Raw genomic sequence first — 25226 nt, 5'->3', positions numbered from 1 at the left:
CAGTACAGCTATCTCTCAGTACAGCTATATCTCAGTACAGCTATCTGTCAGTGCAGCTATCTCTCAGTACAGCTTTATCTCAGTACAGCTATATCTCAGTACAGCTATATCTCAGTACAGCTATCTGTCAGTGCAGCTATATCTCAGTACAGCTATCGGTCAGTGCAGCTATATCTCAGTACAGCTATCTGTCAGTACAGCTATATCTCAGTACAGCTATCTCTCAGTACAGCTATATCTCAGTACAGCTATCTCTCAGTACAGCTAAATCTCAGTACAACTATATCTCAGTACAGCTATATCTCAGTACAGCTATCTGTCAGTACAGCTATATCTCAGTACAGCTATATCTCAGTACAGCTATATCTCAGTTCAACTATATTTCATTACAGCCAACTCTAAGTACAGCTATCTCTCAGTACAACTATATCTCAGTACAGCTATATCTCAGTTCAACTATATTTCATTACAGCCAACTCAAAGTACAGCTATCTCTCAGTACAACTATATCTCAGTACAACTATATCTCAGTACAACTATATCTCAGTACAGCTATCTCTATGTACAACTATATCTCATTTCAGCCAACTCTAAGTACAGCTATCTCTCAGTACAACTATCTCTCATTACAGCCAACTCTAAGTACAGCTATATCTCAGTACAGCTATCTGTCAGTGCAGCTATATCTCAGTACAGCTATATCTCAGTACAGCTATCTCTCAGTACAGCTATATCTCAGTGCAGCAATCTCTCAGTACAGCTATATTTGAATACGGCTATATCTCAGTACAGATAACTCTAAGTACAGCTATATCTCAGTACGGCTATATCTCAGTACAGCTATCTGTCAGTGCAGCTATATCTCAGTACAGCTATATCTCAGTACAGCTATCTCTCAGTACAGCTATATCTCAGTACAGCTATCTCTCAATACAGCTATCTCTCAGTACAGCTATATCTCAGTACAGCTATCTCTCAGTGCAGCTATATCTCAGTACAGCTATACCTCAGTACAAATATCTCTCAGTACAGCTATCTCTCAGTACAGCTATCTCTCAGTACAGCTATCTGTCAGTGCAACTATCTCTCAGTACAGCTATATCTCAGTACAGCTATCTGTCAGTGCAGCTATATCTCAGTACAGCTATCTGTCAGTGCAGCTATATCTCAGTACAGCTATCTCTCAGTACAGCTATATCTCAGTACAGCTATCTCTCAGTACAGCTATATCTCAGTACAGCTATCTGTCAGTGCAGCTATATCTCAGTACAGCTATCTGTCAGTGCAGCTATATCTCAGTACAGCTATCTCTAAATATAGCTATATCTCAGTACAACTATATCTCAGTATAGCTATATCTCAGTACAGCTATCTCTCAGTACAGCTATCTCTCAGTACAACTATATCTCAGTACAGCTATATCTCAGTAAAGCTATCTCTCAGTACAACTATCTCTCATTAAAGCTATATCTCAGTACAGCTATATCTCAGTACAACTATATCTCAGTACAACTATATCTCAGTACAACTATATCTCAGTACAACTATATCTCAGTACAACTATATCTCAGTACAACTATATCTCAGTATAGCTATATCTCAGTACAGCTATATCTCAGTACAACTATATCTCAGTAAAGCTATCTCTCAGTAAAGCTATATCTCAGTACAACTATATCTCAGTACAACTATATCTCAGTACAACTATATCTCAGTACAACTATATCTCAGTACAACTATATCTCAGTACAACTATATCTCAGTACAACAATATCTCAGTACAGCTATATCTCAGTACAACTATATCTCAGTACAGCTATATCTCAGTACAACTATATCTCAGTACAGCTATATCTCAGTACAACTATATCTCAGTACAGCTATATCTCAGTACAACTATATCTCAGTACAACAATATCTCAGTACAGCTATATCTCAGTACAACTATATCTCAGTACAACTATATCTCAGTACAGCTATATCTCAGTACAACTATATCTCAGTATAGCTATCTCTCAGTACAGCTTTATCTCAGTACAACTATATCTCAGTACAACTATATCTCAGTACAACTATATCTCAGTACAGCTATCTCATAGTACAGCTATATCTCAGTACAACTATATCTCAGTACAACTATATCTCAGTACAACTATATCTCAGTACAGCTATCTCTCAGTACAACTATATCTCAGTACAGCTATCTCTCAGTACGGCTATATCTCAGTACAACTATATCTCAGTACAGGTATATCTCAGTACAACTATATCTCAGTACAACTATATCTCAGTACAACTATATCTCAGTACAACTATCTCTCAGTACAACTATATCTCAGTACGGCTATATCTCAGTACGACTATCTCTCAGTGCAGCTATATCTCAGTACAGCTATATCTCAGTACAGCTATATCTCAGTACAGCTATCTCTCAGTACAGCTATATCTCAGTACAGCTATCTCTCAGTACAGCTAAATCTCAGTACAACTATATCTCAGTACAGCTATATCTCAGTACAGCTATCTGTCAGTACAGCTATATCTCAGTACAGCTATATCTCAGTACAGCTATATCTCAGTTCAACTATATTTCATTACAGCCAACTCTAAGTACAGCTATCTCTCAGTACAACTATATCTCAGTACAGCTATATCTCAGTTCAACTATATTTCATTACAGCCAACTCAAAGTACAGCTATCTCTCAGTACAACTATATCTCAGTACAACTATATCTCAGTACAACTATATCTCAGTACAGCTATCTCTATGTACAACTATATCTCATTTCAGCCAACTCTAAGTACAGCTATCTCTCAGTACAACTATCTCTCATTACAGCCAACTCTAAGTACAGCTATATCTCAGTACAGCTATCTGTCAGTGCAGCTATATCTCAGTACAGCTTTATCTCAGTACAGCTATCTCTCAGTACAGCTATATCTCAGTGCAGCAATCTCTCAGTACAGCTATATTTGAATACGGCTATATCTCAGTACAGATAACTCTAAGTACAGCTATATCTTAGTACGGCTATATCTCAGTACAGCTATCTGTCAGTGCAGCTATATCTCAGTACAGCTATATCTCAGTACAGCTATCTCTCAGTACAGCTATATCTCAGTACAACTATCTCTCAATACAGCTATCTCTCAGTACAGCTATATCTCAGTACAGCTATCTCTCAGTGCAGCTATATCTCAGTACAGCTATACCTCAGTACAAATATCTCTCAGTACAGCTATCTCTCAGTACAGCTATCTCTCAGTACAGCTATCTGTCAGTGCAACTATCTCTCAGTACAGCTATATCTCAGTACAGCTATCTGTCAGTGCAGCTATATCTCAGTACAGCTATCTGTCAGTGCAGCTATATCTCAGTACAGCTATCTCTCAGTACAGCTATATCTCAGTACAGCTATCTCTCAGTACAGCTATATCTCAGTACAGCTATCTGTCAGTGCAGCTATATCTCAGTACAGCTATCTGTCAGTGCAGCTATATCTCAGTACAGCTATCTCTAAATATAGCTATATCTCAGTACAACTATATCTCAGTATAGCTATATCTCAGTACAGCTATCTCTCAGTACAGCTATCTCTCAGTACAACTATATCTCAGTACAGCTATATCTCAGTAAAGCTATCTCTCAGTACAACTATCTCTCATTAAAGCTATATCTCAGTACAGCTATATCTCAGTACAACTATATCTCAGTACAACTATATCTCAGTACAACTATATCTCAGTACAACTATATCTCAGTACAACTATATCTCAGTACAACTATATCTCAGTATAGCTATATCTCAGTACAGCTATATCTCAGTACAACTATATCTCAGTAAAGCTATCTCTCAGTAAAGCTATATCTCAGTACAACTATATCTCAGTACAACTATATCTCAGTACAACTATATCTCAGTACAACTATATCTCAGTACAACTATATCTCAGTACAACTATATCTAAGTACAACAATATCTCAGTACAGCTATATCTCAGTACAACTATATCTCAGTACAGCTATATCTCAGTACAACTATATCTCAGTACAGCTATATCTCAGTACAACTATATCTCAGTACAACTATATCTCAGTACAGCTATATCTCAGTACAACTATATCTCAGTACAACAATATCTCAGTACAGCTATATCTCAGTACAACTATATCTCAGTACAACTATATCTCAGTACAGCTATATCTCAGTACAACTATATCTCAGTATAGCTATCTCTCAGTACAGCTTTATCTCAGTACAACTATATCTCAGTACAACTATATCTCAGTACAACTATATCTCAGTACAGCTATCTCATAGTACAGCTATATCTCAGTACAACTATATCTCAGTACAACTATATCTCAGTACAACTATATCTCAGTACAGCTATCTCTCAGTACAACTATATCTCAGTACAGCTATCTCTCAGTACGGCTATATCTCAGTACAAGTATATCTCAGTACAGGTATATCTCAGTACAACTATATCTCAGTACAACTATATCTCAGTACAACTATATCTCAGTACAACTATCTCTCAGTACAACTATATCTCAGTACAGCTATCTCTCAGTACAGCTATCTCTCAGTACAGCTATCTGTCAGTGCAACTATCTCTCAGTACAGCTATATCTCAGTACAGCTATCTGTCAGTGCAGCTATATCTCAGTACAGCTATCTGTCAGTGCAGCTATATCTCAGTACAGCTATCTCTCAGTACAGCTATATCTCAGTACAGCTATCTCTCAGTACAGCTATATCTCAGTACAGCTATCTGTCAGTGCAGCTATATCTCAGTACAGCTATCTGTCAGTGCAGCTATATCTCAGTACAGCTATCTCTAAATATAGCTATATCTCAGTACAACTATATCTCAGTATAGCTATATCTCAGTACAGCTATCTCTCAGTACAGCTATCTCTCAGTACAACTATATCTCAGTACAGCTATATCTCAGTAAAGCTATCTCTCAGTACAACTATCTCTCATTAAAGCTATATCTCAGTACAGCTATATCTCAGTACAACTATATCTCAGTACAACTATATCTCAGTACAACTATATCTCAGTACAACTATATCTCAGTACAACTATATCTCAGTACAACTATATCTCAGTATAGCTATATCTCAGTACAGCTATATCTCAGTACAACTATATCTCAGTAAAGCTATCTCTCAGTAAAGCTATATCTCAGTACAACTATATCTCAGTACAACTATATCTCAGTACAACTATATCTCAGTACAACTATATCTCAGTACAACTATATCTCAGTACAACTATATCTCAGTACAACAATATCTCAGTACAGCTATATCTCAGTACAACTATATCTCAGTACAGCTATATCTCAGTACAACTATATCTCAGTACAGCTATATCTCAGTACAACTATATCTCAGTACAACTATATCTCAGTACAGCTATATCTCAGTACAACTATATCTCAGTACAACAATATCTCAGTACAACTATATCTCAGTACAACTATATCTCAGTACAGCTATCTCATAGTACAGCTATATCTCAGTACAACTATATCTCAGTACAACTATATCTCAGTACAACTATATCTCAGTACAGCTATCTCTCAGTACAACTATATCTCAGTACAGCTATCTCTCAGTACGGCTATATCTCAGTACAAGTATATCTCAGTACAGGTATATCTCAGTACAACTATATCTCAGTACAACTATATCTCAGTACAACTATATCTCAGTACAACTATCTCTCAGTACAACTATATCTCAGTACGGCTATATCTCAGTACGACTATCTCTCAGTGCAGCTATATCTCAGTACAGCTATATCTCAGTACAGCTATATCTCAGTACAGCTATCTCTCAGTACAGCTATATCTCAGTACAGCTATCTCTCAGTACAGCTAAATCTCAGTACAACTATATCTCAGTACAGCTATATCTCAGTACAGCTATCTGTCAGTACAGCTATATCTCAGTACAGCTATATCTCAGTACAGCTATATCTCAGTTCAACTATATTTCATTACAGCCAACTCTAAGTACAGCTATCTCTCAGTACAACTATATCTCAGTACAGCTATATCTCAGTTCAACTATATTTCATTACAGCCAACTCAAAGTACAGCTATCTCTCAGTACAACTATATCTCAGTACAACTATATCTCAGTACAACTATATCTCAGTACAGCTATCTCTATGTACAACTATATCTCATTTCAGCCAACTCTAAGTACAGCTATCTCTCAGTACAACTATCTCTCATTACAGCCAACTCTAAGTACAGCTATATCTCAGTACAGCTATCTGTCAGTGCAGCTATATCTCAGTACAGCTATATCTCAGTACAGCTATCTCTCAGTACAGCTATATCTCAGTGCAGCAATCTCTCAGTACAGCTATATTTGAATACGGCTATATCTCAGTACAGATAACTCTAAGTACAGCTATATCTCAGTACGGCTATATCTCAGTACAGCTATCTGTCAGTGCAGCTATATCTCAGTACAGCTATATCTCAGTACAGCTATCTCTCAGTACAGCTATATCTCAGTACAGCTATCTCTCAATACAGCTATCTCTCAGTACAGCTATATCTCAGTACAGCTATCTCTCAGTGCAGCTATATCTCAGTACAGCTATACCTCAGTACAAATATCTCTCAGTACAGCTATCTCTCAGTACAGCTATCTCTCAGTACAGCTATCTGTCAGTGCAACTATCTCTCAGTACAGCTATATCTCAGTACAGCTATCTGTCAGTGCAGCTATATCTCAGTACAGCTATCTGTCAGTGCAGCTATATCTCAGTACAGCTATCTCTCAGTACAGCTATATCTCAGTACAGCTATCTCTCAGTACAGCTATATCTCAGTACAGCTATCTGTCAGTGCAGCTATATCTCAGTACAGCTATCTGTCAGTGCAGCTATATCTCAGTACAGCCATCTCTAAATATAGCTATATCTCAGTACAACTATATCTCAGTATAGCTATATCTCAGTACAGCTATCTCTCAGTACAGCTATCTCTCAGTACAACTATATCTCAGTACAGCTATATCTCAGTAAAGCTATCTCTCAGTACAACTATCTCTCATTAAAGCTATATCTCAGTACAGCTATATCTCAGTACAACTATATCTCAGTACAACTATATCTCAGTACAACTATATCTCAGTACAACTATATCTCAGTACAACTATATCTCAGTACAACTATATCTCAGTATAGCTATATCTCAGTACAGCTATATCTCAGTACAACTATATCTCAGTAAAGCTATCTCTCAGTAAAGCTATATCTCAGTACAACTATATCTCAGTACAACTATATCTCAGTACAACTATATCTCAGTACAACTATATCTCAGTACAACTATATCTCAGTACAACTATATCTCAGTACAACAATATCTCAGTACAGCTATATCTCAGTACAACTATATCTCAGTACAGCTATATCTCAGTACAACTATATCTCAGTACAGCTATATCTCAGTACAACTATATCTCAGTACAACTATATCTCAGTACAGCTATATCTCAGTACAACTATATCTCAGTACAACAATATCTCAGTACAGCTATATCTCAGTACAACTATATCTCAGTACAACTATATCTCAGTACAGCTATATCTCAGTACAACTATATCTCAGTATAGCTATCTCTCAGTACAGCTTTATCTCAGTACAACTATATCTCAGTACAACTATATCTCAGTACAACTATATCTCAGTACAGCTATCTCATAGTACAGCTATATCTCAGTACAACTATATCTCAGTACAACTATATCTCAGTACAACTATATCTCAGTACAGCTATCTCTCAGTACAACTATATCTCAGTACAGCTATCTCTCAGTACGGCTATATCTCAGTACAACTATATCTCAGTACAGGTATATCTCAGTACAACTATATCTCAGTACAACTATATCTCAGTACAACTATATCTCAGTACAACTATCTCTCAGTACAACTATATCTCAGTACGGCTATATCTCAGTACGACTATCTCTCAGTACAGGTATATCTCAGTACAACTATATCTCAGTACAGCTATATCTCAGTACAGCTATATCTCAGTTCAACTATATTTCATTACAGCCAACTCTAAGTACAGCTATCTCTCAGTACAACTATATCTCAGTACAGCTATATCTCAGTTCAACTATATTTCATTACAGCCAACTCTAAGTACAGCTATCTCTCAGTACAACTATATCTCATTACAGCTAACTCTAAGTACAGCTATATCTCAGTACAGCTATCTCTCAGTACAACTATATCTCATTTCAGCCAACTCTAAGTACAGCTATCTCTCAGTACAACTATATCCCATTACAGCCAACTCTAAGTACAGCTATCTCTCAGTACAACTATCTCTCATTACAGCCAACTCTAAGTACAGCTATATCTCAGTACAGCCAACTCTAAGTACAGCTATATCTCAGTACAGCCAACTCTAAGTACAGCTATCTCTCAGTACAACTATATCTCAGTACAGCTATCTCTCAGTACAGCTATATCTCAGTACAGCTATATCTCAGTACAGCTATCTCTCAGTACAGTTATATCTCATTACAACTATCTCAGAGCTATAGCCGTTAAGTTTGAAAGTTAAACTGATTTCCCTCACGCCATTTTAAGCTGTAAATGTCATCTAGTTAACGCCCTCGAAGTGGATTTCTTGTTCACACCAGAGACTGACTTTTCCTACTCCTTGCCTATGGCCTTCAAAATATTATCTTTTGTTTTTATTTTTCCTATCTCATATACTTTCTCTCTCTCTTCATCTCTCTTTCTTTTGTATCTCTCCTCTTTCCTCTCTATTCTCTAAACGTTCTCTCTCTCTTCTTTTGTATCTCCTGTTTCCTATCTCTTCTACACAGTCTTTTCCTTGTTTCTCTCCCCTTTCCTCTTTCTTCTAATCACCTTCTCTTTCTTGTAGTTCTCCTCTTTTTCTCTTTGCTCTAATCACCTTCTCTTTCTCGTAGTTCTCCTCTTTTTCTCTTTGCTCTAATCACCTTCTCTTTCTCGTAGTTCTCTTTTTCTCTTTGCTCTAATCACCTTCTCTTTCTCGTAGTTCTCCTCTTTTTCTCTTTGCTCTAATCACCTTCTCTTTCTTGTAGTTCTCCTCTTCTTCTCTTTGCTCTAATCACCATCTCTTTCTTGTAGTTCTCCTCTTTTTCTCTTTGCTCTAATCACCTTCTCTTTCTTGTAGTTCTCCTCTTTTCCTCTTCGCTCCCTCTTCTTTCTTTTCTTAGCGGTCCTTCTACCTTTTTTTTTTACCTTTACATATTTCTTAGTCTATTGGACCATTGGGGCGCCATGCAAGACCGTCTTTCTTCATTCCTCTCTCTCTTTTGCCTTAGTTAGAACCTCTTTCAATGGCAGGCCCGTCCATTCTTTTATGTTGTCCTCCCATCACTTTCTCTGTCTGCCTCTTCTTCTTTTTCCTGGTACTGTTCCCTGAAGGATGGTCTTTGCGAATCCTTAAGATCTCCAATTTCTCTTTTTTTTCAGTCTTTATTATCCCATTCTCTTATCTCATTATATCGTCTCTCTCTTTCTATGAATGTGTTCATTTGTATTGTGTTCATACAGTGCCTTTGCTTATTCGTACTCAAATCTCTAAGAAATCCTATTGCTTAAAAAATAGTTGATAATACTATTTACCCAAATCCTCAGTCATCCACGGGCACCTTTTTTTTTTTACCCCGTCTGTTTTATTTATTTAGTAGAGACCGTAGTAGAACGTTTTGTCTGAAGGGATAACAAACTGATTGGGGCGTCTTTCTGTTCGTCTCCCATAGCATATTACTTGTCTGGCTTTCTGGGAGATCTACAATTCGATTAGCTGCACTTTCATGATAAGAAACAGGGAGGGGGGGTTCGGGGAGGGGGGGGGGTTAAACAGAGAAATAGACAAGACAATTTCTTTGTCTTTAGTTAGTGACTATTCTGTAAGTGATGGAACTAGAGAAAGGGAAATACTTGGGGACGGGGCGGTGCATAGAACCGAAAAAGAAAGTTCGAGCTGATCTTGGACTAATCCTAAGTCTTCAATTCCGATTGGAGGATGGACTTCCCTGCACCATCAGTATGAAATAGTCTGTGAGAACTAGCAAAGGAGAATATGGGATTAATGATAGAGATAATGACCAAAAAAAAAACAACAACTGAAATACTAAATGAACACTAGATGTAAAAAAACAACAACTGCGAATTTGCGCTCTTTAACTGTAGGGCGCGCCACCCCCAATTTTTTTGTTTCACCTCTATGTCCGCCACAGCCACCCTCTGTACTGTTGACGTGCCGATAGAAAACTGACATTCAGATCTTGTTAGAAGTTTGTAAACATAAACAGAGATGCCCGGCCTACGGCCCTCGGAACATATTCTATCCGGCCGGTCGAAACTTCTGCCCACAGTGCAAGTGAGTTTAGGTTTTCATTAAACTCGACAACTTTTTGTGGCGATTGGGTCCTCGATATGCGTATCTCTGAGGTCGAAGAGGATTTTCCGCAAATGTTCGAAGGTTATTAAATAAATAGGTAAGTTATGATAAGCAAGTGATATTTAACTTATGATAAGCAAGTACAAGATAAATTATGATAAGCAAGTGCATTTTTAACCGTTTTACAATGTTCATAGATTTCCTTAGTCGTGAGGCGACTGTGTATTATCTCATAGACATAAGATGAAAACACGGTTTTCTGCTGCTGTTGGATTAATGCCGTCTACACAGCGTTCTTCCCCCCGCTCCCATGCATCTGATGTGTCCAAACGAAAGGCAGATTTCAAAAACTGTTTGGGGTGATCGCAGGGGCTCCTTATCATTGGCTGGCTACCCAATTAGCGAAAAGATTTCTCAGAATCCAAGCCACTGCTGCCTTGGAGCGATACCAAAGTAATATTCAATCAATGAATCAAAATTACTTACATCCCCCCCTCCCCCTTTCATGAAAAAAAGTTTACATAAATAGTGCTGGTCATTTAGTGCCATTACTTACTTTTTATTCAGTAGAAGGGATTACATTGCCAAAAACTATTTCTTTTTTTTCCCCAATGGTTTATGCAGATTATACTTTCATTTACACTAACACATCAGACAAATAGGTTAACGCATCCACGCCCAGTACATTTAATACTGTGGAGCAGTCAAGGTTATTGAGAAGTTGCTAATATTTGCAAAATCCGGGAAGCTTGCGCTGTATATAGATAAATATTTATTGCTTAAATATTATTGATAAATTGTTGAAAATAAAAAAGGTCCTTGACAATTTGAATCAAAATCGAGTTACTGATTTAAAGAAACTATTATCTCGATAATTAAATTTTGTGAACTGATTGCTTATATTTTGACCGCATATTTATTACCGAGTATCAAATCTAGTTATTTCCCCTGGTAATTTGTTGTTGTTGTTGTTGTTGCCATTCTGATTTATCCGACTGGGGTAACATCATTAGGTAACCGCACCGGCTGGCATCGACGCTAGGGACGCCACTGCAATAGACTATAGATGTTTGAAATACAAGGGCATTCAATCTTCTGTGACTTTAAATCCTGTGTTATATCCCCTCTGTGACCAATTTATTTTAATATCTGTCTTCTTTTTTTTTTACTAGTTCATGTTTAAGGTGCCCCCCCCCCCGGGCCGGCCCGAATAATAAATAAATAAATAGGTAATAATAGAACCGTATCATGACGCATGAGCCTATTGTGTTTCCCTTGAGGCGTCCTGACCTTAAGTCATTTTGTTATTATGAAATTTTTCCCATACCGGAAATGTCGCAAGTTTTTCTCCGTTTATTCTAAATTCCTACATTTTAAAAAACTCCATTGTTTGTATTTCATAGATTTATTTCATACGTTTCTTTGTGCGACTTTTTCAGTAGCACAGCCCTAGACATACCGATATACTGATAGTGGCAGATAGAGTAAAGCTTTCACAAAGGAAGGATTTAGGAGTCAGTGGAATGTAGGTGACCAGAAAGAAACTTTTGTTGTTGTTTTTTTTTTTTTTACCTTTAACGTTTTTACTGAAAAAACGTTTTGTCTTTGGCGTCAGGTCACGTTGGAGAATTTTGTTTTTCTTTAAAAAATTTTTTTTTTACATCTATTATTTTATAACAAATTTGACAGATTTAAAAAAAACAAACAATAGAACTAAAACTCAAGAGTTACCATTGTGAAGCTCTCCCTTAATAAAAGTGCTCGTTGTAAGCTTCAAGTTGGATGAAGCCAAAGTGACATTATGTCTTGCAAATTGTGAAGCTGTAACATGCTCTTAACGCATTAATGTCATAGAAGATTTCAAAGTTTATATTGAAACTTTGACAATCATTCATTAGTGAAGAAAATACAGGAATATTAGGGGGAAAAAATTAGGCCTGCTTTACTTATTTAGCCATAAAAGATTAGAATTATAATTCGTTCTGTCTCTTGTGACCTTAGGTAGTAATGTTTAAACATTTTATGGGTGTTTTCCAATTACTGATTCTACCGGGAGGGGGAAATTTTAACTTCATAATAGAAAAACATATTTCAAACTTAAAACTGGAAATGAAATATCTAAGAGGGCAAAGATACGATAACGGTGCGAATATGACAGTAAAAAGCCTGCCTGGTCGCAGGGCCGGCCCTAACAATTGTGGGGCCTTATGCGAAATGGATTGCACGGGGCCCAGTCTGCGTAGGGATAAGGATAATAAGAAAAATTAAATACTTTGTATTAGAAAATTAATTCGTGTTTTCTTGAGTTTAGGGGTCCCAAACAGTGAATGCATGTTCTATTATTAGCCTAACCAAGGTTAAATAACATTCTAGTTTTATGTTCTTATTTGATTTATTAGCGGCCCCCGAAAGAGGAAAAGACGCTATTAGTTTTGTGTAAAATGTCTGTCCGTCCGTCCCGTTTCTAAAAGCGAAAAATCACATTTTTAAATCACTTATGCAAGCATTTTTTTTTCATAAAAATACACCACTTTTACAACTATTCACTATTAATAGCAAGAAATACTCGATGCTCTTTAGTAGGGGAGAAGTCCACTTACTATATTTTTAACATATTTATGCAAATGGTTTTAGACTTCTTGTTAAAAAAATATTTTTTTTAACATTTGTTTTGCTACGTTATGTAAGTTCTGTCCTACTAACTACTACATTTACCCAAAAATAATGTTCACTTTTTTTTTTAACGAGAAAAGAAAGCTATTTATAATTTCAAACAACAATTAATAGGTAGGTATTCATATTATCTCGTGAACTGCAATGTCATGAAACATAGAGAGGACCGTTAACTAAAGGAATTATTTTTTTATTTTTTCTTTCTTTTTTTTTGAGGATTTGTTTAAGAGATTGACCATTTACAAAGCAATTAGATCAATTAGATACTCATTATAAGACATACGTTAGGCCAGGTTCACATCCAACTTCACATTCACTTTCACCTATCCTTTGGTCTGCTGGACCGCTGGGGCACCACACAAGATCTGTCAACCTTCTTTCTCCATTCTTCTCTGTCAGGTATCTGGCAGTATTCTGTAAGGTTCGCTTGTCTCTGTTAAAGGCGAGACCTTCGCATTCGGCAGATCTATTTGTTTCAAGACTAGTCGTATCTTCGATTGTGTTTCTGAGCACCATTCATTCGTAGAGGATGTAGTCTACAGCTGTCTCGTCTTCTGTGTGACAGTGTCGACATCTGGGATCGTGATTCTCTCGGATCCTAGCGAAGTAGGCTCCTATCAGACAGTGTCGACATCTGGGATCGTGATTCTCTCGGATCCTAGCGAAGTAGGCTCCTATCAGACAGTGTCGACATCTGGGATCGTGATTCTCTCGGATCCTAGCGAAGTAGGCTCCTATCAGACAGTGTCGACATCTGGGATCGTGATTCTCTCGGATCCTAGCGAAGTAGGCTCCTATCAGACAGTGTCGACATCTGGGATCGTGATTCTCTCGAATCCTAGCGAAGTAGGCTCCTATCAGACAGTGTCCAGTGCGGAATTGTTCGAATTGCTTGATCCTTTCTGTCTAGCCGCCACCACTCGTGTTTCCTGTTTGAGCATTTGAGAAATGTCCTGACTTCGTGCTACAATGGTTCCAGCTTTTATACCATTTGGACTTGATCCATTCACAAACGTAAAGTAGATAAACTATTCTATAAATCGCTTAGACAAAGCTAACATTTAGTTCATATGAGTCGCGACTTAGAAACGTATCTATTACATAAAATAGTAGAGTGGGCTTGTGCAGACGATCACTTGATCTCCATTAAATAATACACAATTCAGCTCATTCATAAGATAGCGAATCTAAAACTCTTGTCGCGGTTCTTCCTCGAAATGTTTAGTCATGACCAGACACGGAATATTATTGATTAACTTGCCCATCTAAGGACTATTACAAAATTCTGAAACGCAAGCTTACAGAAAAGAGGCACATCTCTAGAAAGCAACAATTGCAAGGATAGTCGCTCAAAAAACGTGTTTATCAGTTTATTCGTTGACTTGATGCGCGCCAAAACATTTTTCCACCAGCAGCAATTCGGTTAAAAAAAAGAAGCATCGGTACATAGGTAAAAAAGTTTATTTTTCAGAAGCTATTGATTACCATTATTTGGTCAATCTGGCAACCGGACGACGAAGGCGCTGGGAAAGCGCGTGCGATTCTTGCGTGAGTTGGTATATCTGCTAAAGGCACTAAAAAGGAACTTTTGGGATTATTGACACTCAAAGAAGAAAATAAAGCAAACGTTGTACCTCAGTGCTTCAACAAACATCTCCATCAGACACTGGCCAGATGTTTGTCGCCATTTTGAAAGTAAAATTAATCGCGAGATACCTCCTTAGCATTGTACAATTCACCAGGAAGAACATTTTCTGAAGAAATTTACAAAGTGATGGAATTGGTGATAAGATAATGAACTCTAGTGAAAGCTCTTTCCCATCGTCCAATTCAAGAGCTTCCAAAATTGAGGTAGCGAGCGACTATGCAGATCTGTTGCAGAACAAGTGTTGTTATTCATCGAGAACATTCCTTGTAAAATTAAAAGTATTTCTTTTTTGAGTAGAGTGCTCACTGTGCAGCTCTAACCAACGATCTGTGGCTCCAGAAATATTTGTTTCATGCTCTATGTTACTTCTCAATCAGGGCCGGCCTTAGGCCACTGCAACCTATGCGGTCGCAGTGGGCCCCGCGCTAATTCTGATGTTTAATTATAAATTGCAAAATATATATACGAAAAATTCCTGGAAATGTGCTGCACTTATTAAAATCTCCTGAAAACTCATAAAAATCTCTTGAAAAATAGACAAAATTATCATTTGTGTGTGTCATTCATTACAGAAAACGCCAATCCTATGCGCGATAAAAAAAATGCATTGTCAGCTTTTAAATTGCAAGGTTCGTAAAGTAAAGTCAACTTATTCGCAAATTTGTACTTAGAAAAGAATGAATAAAATGCAAAGCCGAATTTATTTTCTAATACAAAATCTTTCACTTATTACCCTTATTCCCACCCAGACTAGGCCCCGCGCAATCAGTTTTGCATAGGGCCCCGCATCTGCTAAGACCGTAAAAGTTCACGGTTAAGAAACTATTGTGGCGAATGTCAGAAGAAGTAATTTCCTTCAAAAACAAATGTATTGCTTTTTGTCGACGACTTTGAATGAGAAACTATAATTAATTTTTTATATATCTATTTGGAAATAATTATAATATTGATATTAGCTATTTCAGAACAAAACTATTAAACAGGAAGCAAGCTTGTCTCGGCAGTTTCAAAGACTCTAAAAACAACAAATCGACATGAGCCTTTCTTTAAAAAAAAATTTAATACAGATTTTTCAATTGTAACAGATTTTTTTTTTCGTTTTTAATATTGATATTGGCAGCTTTGGCATGCAGCTGCTGGATATAAATAAAAAAAAAACAAAAGAAAGATATTGGGTGAAACACAATGTCAATCAAGTTTACATCTCTCTTGGTGAGCTTTGAAAGAGATTAGACATCTGTTTTGATAGTACTGAACTGTTCACACAAATTAGTCTACGGTTTAGTCAAATACTTTGCTAAGTTTGCGCATCTATGCTTCCGTAGTCTGTGTACCGGATACACCAAACACTTTGCTATGTATAGATTTAAGCGTGAACATCTCTAATAAAAATTAGACTATCTTCCTCTCAATCCTTTGAAATACATATACAATTGTGTTTGTTGTGAAAATAAGTGGCACGAGATTGACCGTTGACAAAGTCCGGGATAAACGAAAATTATAAGCATTATGTATGTACCGAGTTCTATGTCATGCATGCCCGTGGAATGGGAACTGTTTCATTTCTATTATAAGTAGCTGTCGCTACAGAAACTAATTATTACAATGACAGTTTTTCCAGCGTACAACGACCTTTTTTAATCCTCGCCTCTCTCCAGGGCCTTGTGACAGCCTCGTTCTAGAGTTCGGGATCTCGCGGTGAGTCTGTATCCGCTGGGACCCTTCAGTACATTCCACTGGAATAGAGGTGTTTATAACTAGGCCCGCGGGCAGCATTCGCCCAAAGTAATTTTCATTTGCGACCTGCTTCTCAGAAGAGAAAGAAAGGAATACAGTCTGTGATTCTTTGTTCATGACCATCCTTTTCATATTTTAATGGCCTTCATACTTTATCTTACAGTAGCGTCGAATAAAATACCTTTGAAAACTATTTTAAAGATAGAAAATTAAATGAAAAAAAAATGACTGATTGATCCAAAAATGTTGGATTATAAAAAAAAATACAAATATAAATGAGATTCTATTGTTTCATGTTAGTGCCGAAAAATTGATTCCTATTTTACCAAAATGTGTAGATCTAGTGATAAATATTTTTTTTTAATCAAAGAAATGATTTTATGTATTAATGGGATATAGATGTAGATAGCAGACGATATAAATAAAAAATGTTATGTTAGTGGACGATATAGTGATAGCAGACGATAATGATAGCAGACGATAGGGAAAGCAAATGTAATGTTAGTGGACGATATAGTGGTAGCAGAAGATATAGTGATAGCAGACGATAATGATAGTAGACGATAATGATAGCAGACGATAGAGAAAGCAAATGTAATCTTAGTGGATGATATAGTGATAGCAGAAGATATAGTGATAACAGAAGATATAGTGATAACAGAAGATAAAGTGATAACAGACAATATAGTGATAGCCGAAGATATAATGATAGCAGACCATATCGTGATAGCAGAAAATATAGTGTTAGCAGAAGATACAGTTATATCAGACGATATAGTGATAGCAGAAGATATAGAGATAGCAGAAGATATAGAGATAGCAGAAGATATAGTGATAGCAGAAGATATAGTGATAGCAGACCATATAGTGATAGCAGAAAATATAGTGTTAGCAGAAGATACAGTTATATCAGACGATATAGTGATAGCAGAAGATATAGTGATAGCAGAAGATACAGTGATAGCAGACCATATAGTGATAGCCGAAGATATAGTGATGATAGTTATTAGCAGACAGTCTAGTGATTGTTGGCGATATAGTGATAGCTGTATATAATGATATCAGACGATAAAGTGATAGCAGATTATAGTGATAGCAGACGATTATGATAGCAGACGATTGTGTGAATTTCAATTTCAAAATCACAAAAATGACAAAGAGTTGTCTTACTTTCCTTCATAATATTTTTTAAAACATGTTATTGTTTTTCTGACATTTTTTAAAATTTGTTTATCATTTTGTCAAGGACTTAGGACTTAGGTCCTCCCGCGCCGTTCGGCGCATTGGGCGGCAAGCTGTCTCCATAATGATCTGTCACTGGCAATGTCTGGAGCCTCCTCCCATCTGGTGTCCACTGTTCTGAGGTCCTCCATGAAGGTGTGTCGCCAGGTAATACGAGGACGTCCCTGTTTGCGCTTTCCTCGTTTTGGCTTCCAGGTTATCGCAACTCTTGGTGTGCGTAATTCATTTTGACGTAGAACATGTCCCGCAAACCTCATGCGACGCTCAGTCACAACCTCACTAAGTGTTCGACTCCCAGTTCGGCATAGGATTTCCTTGTTTGAGATCCGGTCTGTGTAACTGACTCCCAAAATCCGTCTCAGCCATCTCTGTTGAGCCACATTTAGTCTTATCTCAATTTTGACAGATGACTTCCACGTCTCACATGCATATGTAGCAGTTGGAATGACGATTGTGTTGAGAAGGTGTATTTTTGTCTCGGAGTGGGGTAAAATTACTACATTCTAATTTACTCAATAAAAAAATGCTTAGAACATTTTTCTGTGTAAATATTTTTTGTTTTATGTGTAAAGTAGCAAGGGAGAGAGAGAGGGAGAGAGAGAGAGAGGGAGAGAGAGAGAGAGCGAGGGAGGGATGGGAAAGGAGAGAAGAACAGTGACAGTAAAAGAAAGGACTAGAAGACGAGAAAGAGGAAGAAATAGAAATGAAAAAAAAAAACAGAAAAGACAGGGAGTGATGGACAGAAGGAAATAAATAGAAAGAGAGACAAGGAAAAATAATGAGGGAGGGCGAATAGAGACAAGAGAGAAAAGAGAGAAAATAGAAAGAAGAACAGAGTGAGAGGTAGAGAGAGAGAAAGAGAAGGGCAGACTATGAAAGATAGGAGAGAGGACAAGAGAAAGATAGAAAAGGTGAGGAAGAAGGAAAGAAAGAATTTAAGAGAGAGAGAGAGAAGTAGAGAACACGAGAAGAGGAGAGAAGAAGAGAGAAAAAAAATATTGAGATTTTCTAGGTAAGTAATTTTACAGTCCGATCTATGACGTAAATCTAATTCAGTTTATTATTTTATTTTATTGCCAAAGCTTCTATCAACTCTCTCTCTGTCTGGCACAATGTTCGTACACGTTACTCCCCCCCCCCCCACCCCCTCCCCCACTTCCTATTCTTGGATCAAGTTGAAACTTTGTGCAATTAATAATTATTCCTAAAAAAAATATGAATCAATCAAAACAAAGCAGCCATTTAGTTAATAATTGGTAATTAATTAATGTAGTTTGATATTGATTTAAGAAAATAAATATTAAAGTATTGATAGAGATAACTGTAAAGTTTTTCCCCTTTGATAACCGTTTGTAAAGTTGTTTTTTTATTTTTATTTTGCTTGTTACTTATTAAGTTTATTGTATTATACAAACATTTCCTGAAGAGAAGTCTACACTGCTAGGGCAGAGAAGTCTACACTGCTAGGGCAGAGAGTCTACACTGCCGAGTAAGGGGAGATAAATCTACACATCATTGCAAAAGTTGATCAATTTGTCACACATAGAAATAATATTTCTTGAAAAAAAAAAAGCAACAGAGGAGATCAAATTGAAAGATGATGTCAGCGGCCTACGTGATTTAAATTGGTTGTTGTGAAGAGAGAGAGAGCGACAGAGAGAGAGAGAGAGAGAGAGAGAAGAGACCTCTCAGTAAACTGGACGACAGTCAGTGCCGAGTGGTGAAAAAAAGATTCAATTGGAAAGTACAGTTTATCTTATAAAAAAGACTAAAAGATTTGAACCGTGCAAAACTCACAGCTTTTTTTTTGCTATTAAAATAATTACATTGAAGTCTTAACTATTATAAAATCGTCTTAACATTAAGTAGGATTTTGAAAAATTAACATTTCACCTTTTTCTTAAACCTCGTGTCGTATTGTGCTGTTTTCGAGATCCATTGTACACCTTTGATACGCTTCTTGAGATAGAAATAGATTAATACTTGATTGTTAAAGCCCCTAAATGAGCAGAGTACCGACCCTTAACGGACATTACTGACCCTTCTCTTTTACCTTCACCTGTTCCTTAGTGTTTTGGACCGTTGGGGTAGCACACATGATCCGTTGACTCTCTCCTTATTACTGTGTCTTTTTCCAGGATTAGTCTCTTTCATTGACAGACTCGTCAATTTTTTTTATGCTTTCCCATCGCTACTCTTGGCTTCCTCTCCTTCTGTTCCCTGGTACATTTCTCCTCAGGCCTGGACCAGCCCTGTGTATTTCCTCTCCTTCTGTTCCCTGGTACATTTCTCCTCAGGCCTTGACCAGCCCTGTGTATTTCCTCTCCTTCTGTTCCCTGGTACATTTCTCCTCAGGTCTTGACCAGCCCTGTGTATTTCCTCTCCTTCTGTTCCCGGTACATTTCTCCTCAGGTCTTGACTAGCCCTGTGTATTTCCTCTCCTTCAGTTCCCTGGTACATTTCTCCTCATGTCTTGGCCAGCCCTGTGTATTTCCTCTCCTTCTGTTCCCTGGTACATTTCTCCTCAGGTCTTGACCAGCCCTGTGTATTTCCTCTCCTTCTGTTCCCTGGTACATTTCTCCTCAGGCCTGGACCAGCCCTGTGTATTTCCTCTCCTTCTGTTCCCTGGTACATTTCTCCTCAGGTCTTGACCAGCCCTGTGTATTTCCTCTCCTTCTGTTCCCTGGTACATTTCTCCTCAGGCCTGGACCAGCCCTGTGTATTTCCTCTCCTTCTGTTCCCTGGTACATTTCTCCTCAGGCCTTGACCAGCCCTGTGTATTTCCTCTCCTTCTGTTCCCTGGTACATTTCTCCTCAGGCCTTGACCAGCCCTGTGTATTTCCTCTCCTTCTGTTCCCTGGTACATTTCTCCTCAGGTCTTGACCAGCCCTGTGTATTTCCTCTCCTTCTGTTCCCTGGTACATTTCTCCTCAGGTTTTGACCAGCCCTGTGTATTTCCTCTCCTTCTGTTCCCTGGTACATTTCTCCTCAGGTCTTGACCAGCCCTGTGTATTTCCTCTCCTTCTGTTCCCTGGTACATTTCTCCTCAGGTCTTGACCAGCCCTGTGTATTTCCTCTCCTTCAGATTCATGGTACATTTCTCCTCAGGTCTTGACCAGCCCTGTGTATTTCCTCTCCTTCAGTTTCCTGGTACATTTCTCCTCAGGTCTTGACCAGCCCTGTTTATTTCCTCTCCTTCAGTTTCCTGGTACATTTCTCCTCAGGTCTTGACCAGCCCTGTGTATTACCTCTCCTTCTGTTCCCTGGTACATTTCTCCTCAGGTCTTGACCAGCCCTGTGTATTTCCTCTCCTTCTGTTCCCTGGTACATTTCTCCTCAGGTCTTGACCAGCCCTGTGTATTTCCTCTCCTTCAGTTCCCTGGTACATTTCTCCTCAGGTCTTGACCAGCCCTGTGTATTTCCTCTCCTTCTGTTCCCTGGTACATTTCTCCTCAGGTCTTGACCAGCCCTGTGTATTTCCTCTCCTTCAGTTCCCTGGTACATTTCTCCTCAGGTCTTGAGGACTAATCGTAATTTGTCCTTTCAGTCTTAGTTTGTGTATTTCAAAAATGGTCAGGAGTTAATCCTGGAGCACGGACCCCATTGTGATCCTAACGTATTGAGTTAAATACCATCACTAATGGTGTTGAATACTAACCATTAATGAGCTGAATACTCACGATTTATGAGCTGAGTTCTAACTCCTTTTTTTACAGCATTAATAGCCCTAAGCTATTTGAGAATATGGGGGTCCCATGTGATCGACATATTGGCACATTTTCCTTTGCTCTTACTTAAAAAAATGATTAAAACTTTCCTCGGAACTATTTCTGAAGAGCCCCCCCCCCCGAACATATGGGAGCCCTAACCTATAGCTTATGCTGCCCATAGGTAGATCCATAACTGCTTAATGAGCAGAGTACTGACCCTTAATGAGCAGAGTACTGACCCTTAATGAGCAGGGTACTGACCCTTAATGAGCAGAGTACTGACCCTTAATGAGCAGAGTACTGACCCTTAATGAGCAGAGTACTGACCCTTAATGAGCAGAGTACTGACCCTTAATGAGTAGAGTACTGACCCTTAATGAGCAGAGTACTGACCCTTAATGAGTAGAGTACTGACCCTTCATGAGCAGAGTGCTGACCCTTAATGAGTAGAGTACTGACCCTTAATGAGCAGAGTACTAACCCTTAATGAGCAGAGTACTGATCCTTGATGAGCAGAGTACTAACCCTTAATGAGCAGAGTACTGACCCTTAATGAGCAGAGTACTGACCCTTAATGAGCAGAGTACTTATGGACTAAGTTGTGTGTTCAGCCGACATGACATCCCACTGGACTAGTAAAACAAAATGAATCTCGACGGTGAGTGACTGAAAGCCGTTCAACTGCCACCATTAAGTGCGCTTTTATCTAGCGACGGACTTCGATATATTTAAATATCACGTGAGAAACATACAAAAACAACAACCGGAGTCGCAAGAAAACGAAATAATTTCATTAGAGACCCTTTTTAGAACGCACTCTGTGACTTTATAGACAGTTTGGCGCTCAAGATCAAGACTATATACAAAGATTGTCGACCTAAATAGGTTATTGTGAGTATCAATAAATTACTTAGATATATACGTGGTGCTTAATAGACAAGCTTTTTAGTTAAATGTACATAAGAGAGACAGACAGACCCACATGACCGCCCGCCATAAAAAAAAAACAATAAAGGATAACCGAGAGTCACGTCATGTATGCGTCAAGGTCTCATGGTTTGAATTAATAAAATTTCAACAACAAATTAAGTTCTGGAAGATAATCAGGCAACTGTAACGTACGCGTCAAGGTGTTTTTTTTTTTTTTTTTTTTTTTTTAGAAATTAGATGTTTACAATTCATTAGCTTCGAACAAAAACTATAACTCGCTCAAACTGCTAATAACAGATATTAGGATTTCCATGGAACCAAAAATAGATTTTCTACAAAACAGTCCTAATAAGAAGCCCTACTTAGTGCGATATAGTCATGACTCGTGGCTGTGATGAATGATGACGTCTATAACAAGTTTACCATTTTTAGCAAGTAGACCGATAATTATTTAAAATGAACTTGTAATAATTTCCTCCTCTACGTACTAGCCAACAGAATCATCTTATTTCAATTAAATTCATTTACATTACTAAGTCGCCTTTCTTTCATGAAACGGTCATGGTGACCGAGTGATAATAATCTTGGTTTCCGAAATAAGGGGCCATGAGTTCGGATCCCCTTGAAGACTGGAATTTTGTATATTGTATTTTTTAATTTAAAAACTATAAAAACGGTTGATCGTTGTTCTGGTCACATCACACCCTCGTTAACCGTCATCAATAGAAATAAATGGGCCTTACCATTGTTCGCCACGTTATCTTATTAAATACAGACGTTCCTGTTCTAATGGCACTAGGGAAAAAAAGAGCACTTGTACCAATTTGTCCTAGTCTATGGAATAAGAAACTTGCCTCGGACAGCAAGGAGGAGTTAAGTCAGGATGCTAGACCTCGCAAAAGAATCCCTGGGTATTACAATAACTTAAACTTTTGCATCGCCATGTCTGCATTGTACACAAAGTCACGTGATTACAGTAACGGTTACCTCAGCAGCCACGTCAGAGTCAACGTCAGCATCCTCGACAAGAAATGGACGTGGAGAGTGGCTGGAGTCTTACTAATGAGGTGAGTTATGGCCCCTAGTGAAAACAAGAACAACAACCTGGTTTGTGGCACTGATAACATTCACTTGAAGTCTGCTAGCTTGAACAACAGCCAGCCACTTGGAGCTCATGTACAAGGAAGTCATGGGGGTAGAAGGGGAATAGTTGGGGTAAAGGGGGAACTCACTCAATGTTGCACAAGCTGAATGGAAAAAAAAAACAACTACTGACACCTTGCTAATGAGTTATCAGTATGCCCCCCCCCAGGTCTCTTTCTTTTTAAACCAAGGAAGCGGTGAGCTAAATTAAAACGTTAAATACAAAATATGACCCCCTCTCCACAATAGCAAAAGGTTGCACCATACGCAAATTAGTAACTAGTTTGTATCAGTCATTTGATTAACTTTTTAATAGATCTAGACCAACAATAATAGCAATAATAAATCTGTGCGATTAGAAATATTTGTACCAATTTTTTTTTGTTGCACTGTGTTCTTATGACTTGTCCGGGCCAGTTGGGACTAGAAGAGGGGAAGAAAGAACAGGGTACCTGGGGGGAAGGGTACCGTGATAGTATTTTTTAATGTATTTTTTTTTTAAACTTGTACAACTTGTATTCAAACTCGAGGGCTCAAGCTCTTCAAGCCAATACACTAACCACTATGCCAGCGAAGTGCTTATAAAAATAGAAGATTTCATAGCTGTCTATTGATAGCTTCTATTTTTTAAAGCGGCGCCCTAATTCTCTAGACAAAGAAAAAAGGGGACTAACTTATACTACCACCTCTGTCGAGTACAATGTCTTTCTCTTGTTTGATACCAATAAAACTATTAATTACCAATATTTTATTAACTAATCGGTTAACTTTTTTCCATTGATTATTGTTTTGTCTTGAACAAGAAATAATTGTGCAAAATTTCAACTTGATCCGAGATCGGTTGTGGGGGAAATAACAATTACAAAGTTTTTACCAGATAGACACACAGACAGACTGATAGACAAACAGACAGAGCGAGTTGATATAAGCTTGGTAAAAAAAAAGAAGTAAATGTTACAGAGATGAAAATAATTGAGTCTGCACTATTTTGGTCAGTTCCATATAAACATAGCTACTGTTCGTGGGTTGTCTTTCTAAGAACACTTCATCCTAGCGTACATTGCCTGAGACTAAGTCAGTGGTGCTCAAAATGTTTGAGACTCAAGAATAGCGCATAGCATTACCATTTAAAAAGAGAATAATTGTCGAGTGCGACGGTACCGGGCCTCTAACGACTTCATTGTGCACTGTGGAAATACACTTTTACAGGGAATATCACCTTGTCACGGCTAAAATCTGGCCCGCATCACGTGTTGTGAGCATCACTGGTATTCGTTTACAAGTTCATCCAGGTTTATAGTTTGATATTTCATTGAGATTTTTTTTAGTTTAGTATCTCGTCTAGTTTATTTTAAAGTCAATATCTCTTCTAGGTTGAATTTCTAACTTTAACATTCCCTCTAAAATGCAGATTATTTTCTATGTAAAGTTCTGCAAATTTTTTTGTATGAAATTTTTGTCTATTTAAATAAATGTCAATATCACTATCATATACACGCTAGTGACATAATGGGGAAATGACTATTTTTGATTACCTGTAAAGACAGGAGTGATTCCCCTTACGTAGTTTATATAGACCGTATTTAGTTGCCACTTGCTCCTGAGTTACCAGCTTGACCACTGGACCTGTGTTGTAAATTGTATTTTATCTGTTAGTGGTCGTGTGTCTTGGGGTACTCGGGAGAA

The 25226-nt window shown here is 37.8% G+C and overlaps 1 protein-coding gene across 1 annotated transcript in view; it reads right to left on the bottom strand.

The window, feature by feature from the left end:
* Positions 1-25226, bottom strand: part of LOC106055658 (delta-type opioid receptor-like) — a 96548-nt gene that overhangs the window by 40651 nt on the left and 30671 nt on the right. The gene's annotated exons all lie outside the window — the stretch shown is intronic.

The sequence above is a fragment of the Biomphalaria glabrata genome, chromosome 15 (genome assembly GCF_947242115.1).
Source record: "Biomphalaria glabrata chromosome 15, xgBioGlab47.1, whole genome shotgun sequence".
Classification (NCBI taxonomy): domain Eukaryota; kingdom Metazoa; phylum Mollusca; class Gastropoda; family Planorbidae; genus Biomphalaria; species Biomphalaria glabrata.
Note: the sequence above shows the minus strand (reverse complement) of the source record. Positions and strands in the feature narration are given on the sequence as shown.